At 41.0% G+C, this 12,111-nt stretch overlaps 1 protein-coding gene across 1 annotated transcript in view; it reads left to right on the forward strand.

The window, feature by feature from the left end:
- Positions 1 to 12,111, forward strand: part of ZSWIM6 (zinc finger SWIM-type containing 6) — a 215,812-nt gene that overhangs the window by 46,160 nt on the left and 157,541 nt on the right. The gene's annotated exons all lie outside the window — the stretch shown is intronic.

Here is a 12,111-nt window from a genome sequence, read left to right on the forward strand (position 1 = left end):
AAAAGAAATAGAACTAAGCAGAGGAGAAAACTTTTATAGTTTAGAATGAAGGGTTTTTTTTTTCTTGACATAAAACACTGAAGCAATGAAAAAAACAAGATTCATAAGTTAGACTGTATGAAAAAATAAAAGATTTTGCATATTTAAAACTACCACAAACCACTTTGGGAGGCTGAGGCTGGCGGATCATGAGGTCAGGAGATCGGAGACCAGCCTAGCCAACATGGTGAAACCCCGTGTCTACTAAAAGTACAAAAATTAGCCGGGCGTGGTGGCACACACCTGTAATCCCAGCTACTCAGGAGACTGAGGCAGGAGAATCGCTTGAACCTGTGAGGCAGAGGTTGCAGTGAGCGAAGATCACGCCACTGTACTCCAGCCTGGCGAAAGAGCGAGACTTCGTCAAAAAAAACAAAACAAAAACAAACCCACAAGCGAAGTCAAAAGACAAGTTTGAAAAATGTTTACAGCTCCACAAAGATAGGCAAATTTCCTTAATGTATGAAAAATGTCAACAAACCAATAAAAAGACTTAATTCAGTAGAAAAATGGACAAAGGACAAATATGGAGATTCACAGAAATGAGAGATAAATGTACATGATGAGAAGGTGAGGTACTCACTTGATTTATAAGAGAAATGAAAATTAAAACGACACCAGATGCCATTTTTTAAAAAACCTATCACATTGATAAAAATAAAAATTTAGCAAGTTGTTAGCCTGAATGGGGAGATAGGTACTCAGATTTTTGATGGGAATGTAAATTAGGACAGTCTTTATGGAGGATAATTTTATAGAATTCATCAGATTTATAAATGCACAGAACTATTTGACTCAGCAATTTAACGTCCAGATTTTTATCTTATGCAAAACTGAAATGAAGAATGGCCAAGTTTTATTGAAGCTTTGTTTATAGTAGCAAAACACTGGAAACAAGTTAAATGTTCATTATAGAAGGCTGGTTAAATAAAAATTTGTCCATCCAAGATGGGGTAGCATGCAGTTATTAAAAAGGAATAAGGAAAAGACTGATAGAGGATGATGTAGATATTAAATGGGGGGAAAAAAAACTCCACAAGGTGTAGAACAGTATGTGTGTTTTGCTGCCATTTGAGTAGAAAGGAGAAAATACAGAAATATTTATATGTTGCTTATATATGCATACAACATTTGTGGATGGATTCTCAAGAAAATGATAACCTTAAGACAAACTGAGGGACAAGGATACCCTTTAATACCTTTTCAGATTTTTTTTTTTTTTTTTGAGACAGGGTTTCGCTCTTGTTGCCCAGGCTGGAGTGCAATAGCTTGACGTCAGCTCACTGCAACCTCCACCTCCCAGGTTCAAGCAATTTTCCTGCCTCAGCTTCCCAAGTAGGTAGGATTACAGGCATGCACCACCAAGCCCGGCTAATTTTGTATTTTTTTAGTAGAGACGGGGTTTCTCCGTGTTGGTCAGGCTGGTCTCGAACTCCCGACCTCAGGTGATCTGCCCACCTCGGCCTCCCAAGGTGCTGGGATTACAGGCGTGAGCCACCACACCTGGCTACCTTTTCAGTTTTAAGCCATAATAAAAATTACATGAAATTGGGCTGGGCACAATGGCTCTCTCCTATTATCCCAGTGCTTTAGGAGGCTGAGGCAGGAGGATCACTTGAGGCCGGGAGTTCCAGACCAGCCTGGGTAATGTAGCAAGAGCCCGTCTCTACGGGAAGATAAAAAATTTAGCTGGGTGTGGTGGTGCGTGCCTGTAATCCTAGCTACTCAGGTGGTGGAGGTGGGAGGATTGCCTGAACCCAGGAGTCAAGGCTGCAGTGAGCTACTGTGATCATGCCTCTCTTCTCCAGCCTGGGCAACAGGGCAAGATCCTGTCTCTGAAAAAAAAAAAAAAAAGAAAGAAATTAAAAAGATAAATAAAGAACAGTTGGGAAGTTAACATTAAGTCTGTATCTTCAGTTTATTACTTCAGAAATGTTTTTCTTACTGCAGTTTCAAGGCTAGACCTTGTGTAGGGAAAACTTTTTGTATCCTGGAAGCAATTTTTTGGATTTGTGAAGTGTTTCATTGCCTCTCTTTTCCTTTAAATCTTTATTGTCTAAATGATTGCACTGAAGTAGACTGCCATCTTAAAATTGTAGGGATTTACTTGTGGTCGAGTAATCCATTGCCTTTTGCAGTTTCATTTTTCCAAAGGGTCTTTGGACGACTAGTTTTGAGTTGAAAACTGTATGAAGACAAATAATTTAATACCACAAAGAAGTGAGGATCCTTTTTTCTAGTGCATATTGAAAACAGCTCTTTTAGGAATTTTTCATTTCCATTGGTTTTTGTCTTATATATGTCTTTTCATGAGGGATAAATTATATTTGCATTCGCTGTTTATGTATCAAGTAAAAACTAGAACAGAGCAGAATGAACCTTCCTATACAATGCCTTCCCACAAAAACAAACACCTCCCTCAAAAAATTTCTACTCTGAACATGAAAGTGCTTATCTGCAGCTTGATGTTATTAGTATGTCTGAGTCCTAGGGTAGGTAGGAGGTTCAGTTATTATCATTCAAAAGGAACTGAAAGTGTGAGCACTCTTTGAAAAAGGACTATTAGCAATGCAAATGCCAAGTTACATCTGATAGACAGGCAAACTGTTAAGCCTGCTTGTGTGATATTTAAGGTGAGAAAATAGTTTTGCCTATTCTTTATGACTTTGAATAGCCTTAGGACTATTCCGTTCTGTTTATTACTCTGTCTTCATATTAGATTTCTTTTTTTTTTTTTTGACACGGAGTTTCGCTCCTGTCACCCAGGCTGGAGTGCAGTGGCATGATCACTGCTTACTATAACCTCCGCCTCCCAAGGTCAAGTGATTCTCTTGCCTCAGCATCCCGAGTAGCTGGGATTACAGGCTCCCGCCACCATGCCCGGCTAATTTTTGTATTTTTAGTAGAGATGGGGTTTTGCCATGTTGGTCAGGCTGGTCTCGAACTCCTGACCTCAGGTGATCCACCTGGCTTGGCCTCCCAAAGTGCTGGCATTACAGGCATGAGCCACTGTGCCCAGCCCACAGACAGTCATTAGTAAGTACTCTCTTGTAGTAGTAGAGCCCCAGAAAGTTTTCCTAACAATTAGCATCTGTGTACATTGATTTTCTTGATAGACTTAACTCTAATTTTTGCAAGTACTAATATGTAGTATCCACTCATAGTTTTTAGGACAAAATCTGAGTATATTGGGTATATGGTATCAGCGTCAGCATTCATATGCAGCCTCAGAGTCCTTTCTGTGTGTCAAGTCAGGAGGTGTAGGTGTAGGAAATGCTGATCCAGATAGGATTGTTTGGCACCTAGCAGGTACTTAAGAAATGTTTATGGGAAGCTGTTAGCTTGAATCAAGGGAGATTATACTGTTATGCACTGGGCATTAAGTCTTCACTGTTGACTTTTGCTCTCTTTGGTTTTTATGCCAGAGATTGCTAACCCCTGGTTTAGAATTGTTACTGCAAGCATAAAATCATTCATGGGCTGGGTGAGGTGGCTCACACCTATAGTCCTAGGACTTTGGGAGGCTGAGGCAAGTGGATTGCTTGAACTCAGGAGTTTAAGACCAGCCTGGGCAACACGGCAATACCGAGTCTCTACTTTAAAAAACATAGGCCAGGTGTGGTGGCTCACACCTGTAATCCCAGCACTTTGGGAGGCTGAGGTGGGTGGATCACCTGAGACCAGGAGTTCGAGACCAGCCTGGCCAACATGGTGAAACCCTGTCTCCACTAAAAATTAAAAAAAATTAGCTGGGCGTGGTGGCGTGCACCTGTAATCCCCGCTACTCCGGAGGCTGAGGCGGGAGAATCACTTGAATCCGGGAGGCAGAGGCTGTAGTGAGCCTAGATCCTGCCACTTCACTCCAGCCTGGGCAACAGAGCCAGCCTCTGTCTCAAACAAAACAAAAACCGAAGAAAATTAGCCAGATGTGGTGGTGAGTGCCTGTAGTCCCTGCTACATGTATTCATAAACACTTATTGTTCCTCGTAGTATGTAATATATTTGTAGAATGAGTCATTCTGGGACTTACTTTTTAAAGAATATTTTCCAAATCTTTTTTAAAGTGAAAATTATCTTCCACATTTTTTCCCCTTATGACTCTATTGAATTTAAATAAGGCAAGGTACATCTAACCTACACAAAGCTCAAAGTGACATTTTACGTGTCATGGCTTCATATTAAAGGATGAATAAAAGTACATGCTTGCCTCAGTGGTGAGCAGTTGTCTGTAGTTTTATTTTGTTCTATTCTGTGACATGTGGCCACTTGTCTGTGGAAAACTAACATACAGTATATTACGTCTTTGATCATCAGAGTGATATATTTTTCCCTGTTCTTCAGCTGTAACTCCATATAGTCAGCCTTTTGAATGCCACAAGAAGGGCTCTTTTTCCCTTTAGTAATTGAGGTATTCATGCAGTGTGGAGTGAATAGATCCCTCCATCACAGTGCATTATATAGTAGTTTTTTGTGTGGATACATGTAATACAATCCGTTCAAAACAAATGTAAAATTTACTAGGGCTTTTCATGTGGAAGTGGAATGCAGATCTCTTTCTTGATATAACAAATGAATTTAGTTGTAGCTAACATGTGTTATGCTAGTAAAGGTCCACCTGTTAAACTTTTTCTTTTTGGTTGAGCTATAGACAGTAGAGTGATACCGATACATGAGGAAAATGAGAACTGGAATGCAGGCGAAAAGCTGGTCCTTTCCAGATGAATGCAACCAAGACTAGCATCATGTTCATCCGATAGACCAGTATGGCTGGTGATGGCTGGTCCTGCATGCTATCTCATGCATGCTGATGCCGATTCTCTCCACACATAGCTGTCAGTCATTTGGTGACAACATAGCTGGAAAATGCATCTTTAATATTTTGGATTAGAAAGAGGCAATCCTTTCTACCTCAGTTTTTCTCTGATATTTTTTCAAAGGAATTAAGTGAGTAGTCTGCTGTTCCTTGGCGTGGCACTCCCATCAACATTTGTCATCTTAAGATACATTTTTATTTATGATCAGGGACTCACCTAGAGTTACGTAGCAATTAGTAATAAAATTGACTAGATTCTAATGATGCCAACAATTATTTAATAATTTCTTCAGTTTTCCAAAATACAGCAGTAAAGTCATGATGCCTTATGTGTAGAAAGAAAAAGTTTGGGCTGGGCGCAGTGGCTCATGTCCATAATCCCAGCACTTTGGGAGGCTGAGGCAGGTGGACCACCTCAGGTCAGGAGTTTGAGACTGGCCTGGCCAACATGGCGAAACCCCCCTCTACTAAAAATACAAAAAAATTAGCTGGATGTGGTGGTGTACTCCTGTAGTCCCAGTTACTTGGAAGGCTGAGGCAGGAGGATCACTTGAACCTGGGAAGTGGAGGTGACAGTGAACTGAGATCGTGCCACTGCACTCCAGCTTGGTTAACAGAGCAAGATTCTGTCTAAAAAATAAATAAAAAAGAAAAAATTTGGTGTTTAGGGTGCATAGGGAAGTAGGTAGAAAATTAGGGAGTTAATTTATAGTAGATTAAGATACAGGGTGTCCACAAAGTCAGAGAACAGGATGCTTTTAAATAACATGCTCACTGTTATTTTCTTTAACTTCCAAACACCTTTCCAGGTGAAGTTCCTTTAATTTCAAATCAATGAATCTCGTTCTCAACCTGAAAGTGGTACAATAAATACCGTGTCCAAAAAGTCTGGACACACAGGGAAAATTGTGTGTTATTCAGTGATTATCTTACTTAAAAATGTAACCTGCATACTTTAAAAAATAAGTTTATTGTATGTTTATTGAATTTTCAGACACCCTGTATTTTGCTTTTATTTAGGATTTCCTTTCTTTTTAAGTTTCATGCATAGTGCTAAAATAACTAGGTACAGTCAACAAAGAGACTAGGCAGCTGACAAGCAGCCTTCACCCCATTGGGTTAAAGATCTAGGCAGCCTGGAGGTGAGAGGATAATGAAAGGCAGGTGATGGGAGTGGGGTTGGCTTTCTCTTTACCTCCAGCAGCTGGCAGTAGTCATAATTGAAATCTTGATCTTATTTTGAGTGAAAGAAGACCTGGAAAGGTTGCTAAATAACAATATTCTGTTAATACTTTTTTTTTTTTTTTTGAGACGGAGTCTCGCTCTCTCACCCAGGCTGAGTGCAGTTGTGCAATCTCAAGTCATTGCAACCTCCGCCTCCCCGGCTCAAGCAATTCTCCTGTCTCAGTTTCCCGAGTAGCTGGGACTACAGGCACATGCCATCACGCCCAGCTAATTTTTGTATTTTTAGTAGAGATGGGGTTTTACCATATTGGTCTGGCTGGTCCCGAGCTCCTGACCTCAGGTGATCCACCCACCTAGGCCTCCCAAAGTGCTGGGATTACAGGGATGAGCCATCACACCTGGCCAGAACTTTTTCTTATATATACTAATACCTTTTGGGATTGATTTAAGTAATAGGACATCTTATTTTTTAAAACAAAAAACTTATGCTAACATCAGTAATATTTCTACTGAGAAAAACTACTGCTTTCCTGACACCTAAGAATCCTGCCAGATAAAATGTTGCTTTCTTTGCTAAAACAGAGCATCTTTGATCTTTGCTGGTAAGAATTCTGAACTGAATAAAAGTTTTTAGAACATGCATGGTAGTGAAAAGTATACATAGCCCTTTGAGTCTGGGCAGGGAAGAAAGAAAATTCACAAAGGCTAAAGCAAGCCACCACTCTCATAAAACCTTATGAACAGTTGAGTCTGAATTCCTGAGATTACAGGGTTTAGAAAATGTGAAGATGGATAGGTGACCAATTTGGCTTTAGCGAGAGTATTATTTCTGTTTGCTTGGATAAAACTCAGGTGCCGGTGGGGGGACTTTGAATGTTGATGGAATATTGGAACTTGTGTCCCCCAAACGGCTTGAATCTTAGATCTATTGGACCACATGTAAATGGCCTTCTTTTCATATTCACTTTTTTTGCTCTGACAGCTTGTAAAAATCTTGGAGGAAACTCCTGCAGTCCTGGGGTTTGACTAAGTGGTCTGTGCAGCCCCTTCCATCTCTAAGGTGCAGTGCAGTCTGTCATTTCTAATGGCAGAACACCATGGACATGGGCAACACATACGCTGGGTAATGGTGTTTGGTATATTCTCTTCAAGAAGACAAATATTTTGAGAAAGATTTTCATCAAAAGTGGTAAAAGGGAAACACTTTAGAATCTAACGGAGTTCTCCCAAGCCAGCATGTACTCCTGGGTTGTCCAGGAAAGGCTCCACGCACTCTTGAGTTTGATATCACCTCTATAGATGCCCATAGGTGAAGCTTAACTATTTCAGGGCAGCATGATAAATGAGAAAAATAATGAAAGGCATCCGATTTGACAGAAAGAACACTTAATTTGTAGTTAGAACTGAGTTTAGATTCTGGTTTTAGCCCTTACTACTGTTGTGACCTGGGGCCAGTTACTTAACTCCTGTGGGCCTCAGTTGCATTAATTGAGATAATTTGTTTCTAGTATCTTGGCCCCTGCATTAGCATTCTATCAATGTTAATGCTTTCTCTTTCATTGTCTCATACTAGAATGCACATACTCTGTATAGCACATACTGTCTAACATAACCAGGCAGCATAGTTTACTTGGCTTCTTCATTGAAAATCCATTCAGTTCTTTTGGGAGGCTTCCCTTAGCCCCTATGCCCCAGGGTGTGCATAATCCTGCTAGCTACGGTGATGATGTCCACTTTCCTGGGTTTTACGGAGCAGCTATTGGCTCTCTTGTCTTTTGAATAGAGGCAAACACCCCAGACTGTTGGTGCCTGATTGGATTCGACTCATGGCCAGCTTTGGATGTGGGGTTTTCAGTGGGGTTCTTGCACAGGCTCAGGGGAGAGCCCTCCTGATAGCCACACTTCTTGGGGTGGTGGGCACAGGTGGGCATAGGAGGGAATGGAAACTGGCACTGATGCCCAGCAGTTGGACTGTGCTAAAGATGAGAAATATTTGAGGCCTAATCTGCGTTTGGTTTTCATACGTTACATACTAATTAGGAACACATTTCAATGCTTTGAAGTTGTGAAAAGCTCTCCTGCATACATTCCAAATTGATGTTTCTCTGCCCTGGATATGCCATACCTTTAGAGTACTACATCAGGAAAACACAGACTTCAGAAAGACCTTTGGTTTATCCCCAGTGCATCCGTGGACATTTCTTTTCCTGCTTCTGAGTAATTTGCCCTGAGTGATTTGCCTTTGCTTTGTACCTTCTTAGTTTTTTTCTCTCTCTGTTTGAACAAGGATTAATACTTCTTTTAATTGAACTGTGGCTATTTTACATGGATTGGTGATTGCAAAGCTTTTTGGAGCAGGTGTGGAGCAATGAATAGTCTTTTTAATTTCATTTTTTGATTTACATTTTTTTTATAACCACTTCTGCAACAAATGGTGAAACTCCATGGCTACTCTCTTTTTCCGTCAATGGTTAATGGTTTTTCCATACTCCCCAGCTGCTTATCATGGGCACAGCTGACAAAACCAGAAGAGCCTTTCTAGTAAGGTGAGCTGAGCTGGCATTTGTGTAGGACAAAGGACTTTGGTAGAATTAGGGCTTTGACAAAGCGAACAAATGTAAAGGCAGCTGGAAACTTGAGTGTTGCTAATCAGGAATATATTTTGAGATTCTGAAGTTTCCAAAACATGTGTGTACTTAAGAAAAATAACCCAACAACTTGTGGGTTAATAGATTTTCCTGTTTTAAAAATCCCTTTGTGTGGGTTTTAAAGATGTTTTTCATACTTTTGAACAGTTTACTGTCTCAGAGAACATTACTAGCTCTCATTTTATTTTTGAGGCTCTTTATCCATGTGCTCCTGCCAAATGCCCTCTACCAACTCACTCATTTATGGGCCGGTTCCTTTATCTTTAGTTAAGACTCTTTTCAAGGGAGCCTTTGCCTTTTGTTGTATTATTTATGATATTGAGAATGAGCACTATATAGAGTTCAAAGGGACTTGTTCTGATTATTGAGAGTTTACTTCTCTGCTGGTAGTTGCTTATGTCAGAAAACAGCATTCTGTGCTAGATTGGCCATCTGCTTTTGGGAGAAATCTACACTTTCCCCAGTCAGCAAATGGGTAATATCAGTAATAAGATACAGTAAATCGGCTGCCCCAACCAAACAGCATATTTACATAAATTACCTGAAAACGAGGGTTGTGTCCATTCCATGTTCTTTTCCATATCTCATGCTGATGAAACTTATGATTATTTTAATTATCACCCCTGCACTAAATAAAATAATGGGATATTTCAAATGTAAGACATTGAGAAAAAGGGCCAGGCGTGGTGGCCCATTCCTTTAATCCCAGCACTGTGGGTGGCTGAGATGGGTGGATTGCTTGAGCCCACGAGTTCGAGACCAGCCTGGGTAATGTGGTGAAACCCCATCTCTACAAAAAAATTAGCCAGGTGTGGTGGCATGCGCCTGTGGTCCCAGCTACTTGGGAGGCTGAGGTAGGAGGATTGCCACCTTGGCAAAACCCCGCCTTTACTAAAAATACAAAAATTAGGCTGGGCACAGTGGCTCATGCCTGTAATTCCAGCACCTTGGGAGGCCAAGGCGGGCAGATCACCTGAGGTCAGGAATTTGAGACCAACCTGGTTAACATGGTGAAACCCTGTCTCTACTAAAAATACGAAAAAAAAAAAAAAAAAGGAAAAAACAAACCTGGGCCTGGTGGTGCCTCCCTGTAATCCCAGCTACTCAGGAGGGTGAGGCAGGAGAATTGCTTGAACCCAGGAGGCAGAGGTTGCAGTGAACCAAGATCAAGCCACTGCACTCCAGCCTGGGTGACAGAGCGAGACTCCCTCTTTGGGAAAACAAAAACAAAAAAACACTTTCCTTCTACCTATGTTTTACAGAAGTGTTATTTTGCCCTTTCTCTCTCTCTCTCTCTCTTTTTTTTTGAGATGGAGTCTTGCTCTGTTGCCCAGGCTGGAGTGAAGTGGCATGAACTCTGCTCGCTGCAACCTCTGCCTCTCAGGCTCAAGTGATTCTCATGTCTCAGTCTCCTGAGTAGCTGGGATTACAGATATGCACCATGATGCCCAGCTAATTTTTGTATTTTTAGTAAAGATGGGGTTTCATCATGTTGGCCAGGCTAGTCTCAAACTCCTGGCCTCATGTGATCCACTCACCTCAGCCTCCCAAAGTGCTGGGATCACAGGCATAAGCCAGCGCACATGGCTAAGTGCTGCTTTCTAAATCAATTGTGTGTTTGTGATAGTCTATACTCTCGAACTGTAAGGCAAAGCACTTAACACGTTAAACACTATGAGTATATGTAAAATTAGTTTGAATTAGTGGCCTGTCAAAGCTATCCTTTGAAAAACAAAACAAAAAACCTACAAAACCATCTCTACTTTCTCCTTTTCCTCTTGGAAGTTGGAACAGTTCACATTTCAAAACCTTGCTTGATTTCTTTAAAAACCTTGAAAATACTTACATCAAGTGCCACATACTGTTATAAAGGCTTTACATGTATTAATTTATTTAAAACTTCCAACAACCCTGTGAGATAGATAAACTAAGGCACAGATATTAAGTAATTTGGCTTTGGTCACACAACTAATAAATGGCGGGGCTAGTATTTGCACACACAGTGGCTCAAAAATATCTATACTCTTAACTACTTTGCTGTGTAGTGACTGAGAGCTTTGAGTTTTCTTGCGTCAGAATTGTGGCTTTGGGCATTTTGCTGCAAGGAAACCTTAAAATGGAGATCCATTCTGTTTGCATCTATTGTTTGAAGTAGGAACAGTTATGAAATCGGACAATTTGATAAAATTGTGGAATTTTGAACTTAGTTCATTAGTCATCAGAAGGACTTTGCCTTTAACGTGGTTTTCGAATATTCTAGATCAGTGTTTCTTTATTCTTTGTAACTTAGATCTGTAAATGCATTTTGGTGTACTGGGACACATACTTGCAAACTCCTTTGGGGAGAAGAAATGAGAGAAGAGATGAAAACTGCTGAAAGTTACCACGTGTCAGTGGAATCTTGGTTTGTTCTTTCACCTTTGAGGGCACTCTGTGGGGCTTCCTCTCACCTAGTTGGGGCTTATCTTTTTAGGAAGGTGCTCCCTCACCAGAGGCTTGTTTTCATGGTACCACATTTGTATCCTGAAGTACAAGTATACTGTACTTTTCTTGAAGCTTTAAGAATCCTGTAGCTTGGCTGGGCGTGGTGGCTCACACCTATAATCCCAGCACTTTGGGAGGCCGAGGCAGGCGGATCACAAGGTCAGGAGTTCGAGACCAGCCTGGCCAACATAGTGAAACCCTGTCTGTATTAAAAATACAAAAAATTAACTGGGCATGGTGATGGGCGCCTGTAATCCTGGCTATTTGGGAGGCTGAGGCGGGAGAATTGCTTGAACCTGGGAGGTGGAGGTTGCAGCCAGCCGAGATAGCGCCATTGCACACCAGCCCAGGCGACAGTGTGAGACTCAGTCTCAAAAAAAAAAAAAAAAAAAAAAGAATCCTGCAGCTTGACGGAAAAGCTGGGAAAGCGAGAAAGTCTTCAGTGATTCAAGGTCTAAATGCATTTGGAAATTATCACGTGAACTAAAAAATCTTGAATCTCAGAATACAGTTTTGACAGATTTATTATCTGTTCAATGTCTGTTTGCTCTGTCTTTGTGTTGGTCTTCCGGTGCAACTGTCAGTGTTGTCAGTAGAGGTTACAGCAGACCACAGATGTATCTTGATGAGGACATGCTGGGCAGAGAATAATTTCTTAGCCACGTGCTATATATGCATGAGCCTTGATGTACAAAAGAGCACATGTAGTTTTTGATCTGGGAATGAAAAAAGCAGGTTCTCTGACCAATCTAGGGAATTTCTGTAATGAGAACGTGTCATTAATGACATTTCCTGAGGGCATCTGCAGCATGAGACAGAATAGAATTTTTCTTTCTTTTTTCCATTTGCTCTAGAGTCCCTTTCTTCATCTTCATTCCATATCTCCTTTCCTTTTCTCTGTCAGCCTGCCTGCTTATCTGCCTGGCAGCCAGTCTGCCTGTC

Source organism: Macaca fascicularis, chromosome 6, assembly GCF_037993035.2.
Source record: "Macaca fascicularis isolate 582-1 chromosome 6, T2T-MFA8v1.1".
NCBI classification, from domain to species: Eukaryota; Metazoa; Chordata; class Mammalia; order Primates; family Cercopithecidae; genus Macaca; species Macaca fascicularis.